An 817-nucleotide genomic window follows, 5' to 3' on the forward strand; every position below is an offset into this window, starting at 1 on the left:
AGAGAAATATTTTTTCTCTACCATTTGAAAGTATGCAAACCCTATCACTCCAAATAAATTAGTTTATATTTCCTAGAAACAAAGGCATTCTTCTGCACAACCACAACAGAACCATCAAAATCAAGAAATTAACATTGATTCAGTACTAATATCTAATTCTCAGGCCCAATTTCACCATTTGTCCTGATGGATCCCTTATGGGAAAAGGATATAGTTGAGAATCACAAGTGTCATCTGTTAAGTCTTTTTGTTCTCTTTCAGTTTAAACAATTCCCCAGTCTTTCCTTGATTTTCTTGATTTTGGCCCCTCTGAAGATTGCAAGGCAATTATTCAGTAAAGTTTCCCTCAATTTGGGCTTGTCTGAACAGTTAGGTCCCAAGGGTGGGGTGGGGGTTGTGGTGAGAGCTGTATGCCTAAGGTGTAGGAAATAAGAGGGTCTATAAACAATTTGGAGCCGTGCAGTGGTTAAAAGCTCGGCTGCTAACCAAAAAATCAGCAGTTCCAATCCACCAGCTTTTCCTTGGAAACCCTATGGGGCAGTTCTACTTTGTCCTGTAGGGTTGCTATGAGTTGAAATCAACACTAACAAGTTTGGTTTTTTAAATTTTTTTTTAAAAACTATTTTTAAAACAATAATAAAATCTGTGAAAATTTACTCTTTTTTTAAATCACCATCCAAAAGACTCCTCTCGGCAGATCCAACATGGTGCTATAGACAGAAGCACCATGCTGTCCCTCCACAGCAAAGACCCAAAAAACTAGGTAACACAGAGACAAACATCAGCCTGGAACCCTTAGCATCAAATGAAGAGATAA

This window comes from Trichechus manatus, unplaced genomic scaffold, assembly GCF_000243295.1.
Source record: "Trichechus manatus latirostris isolate Lorelei unplaced genomic scaffold, TriManLat1.0 scaffold00389, whole genome shotgun sequence".
Taxonomy (NCBI): domain Eukaryota; kingdom Metazoa; phylum Chordata; class Mammalia; order Sirenia; family Trichechidae; genus Trichechus; species Trichechus manatus.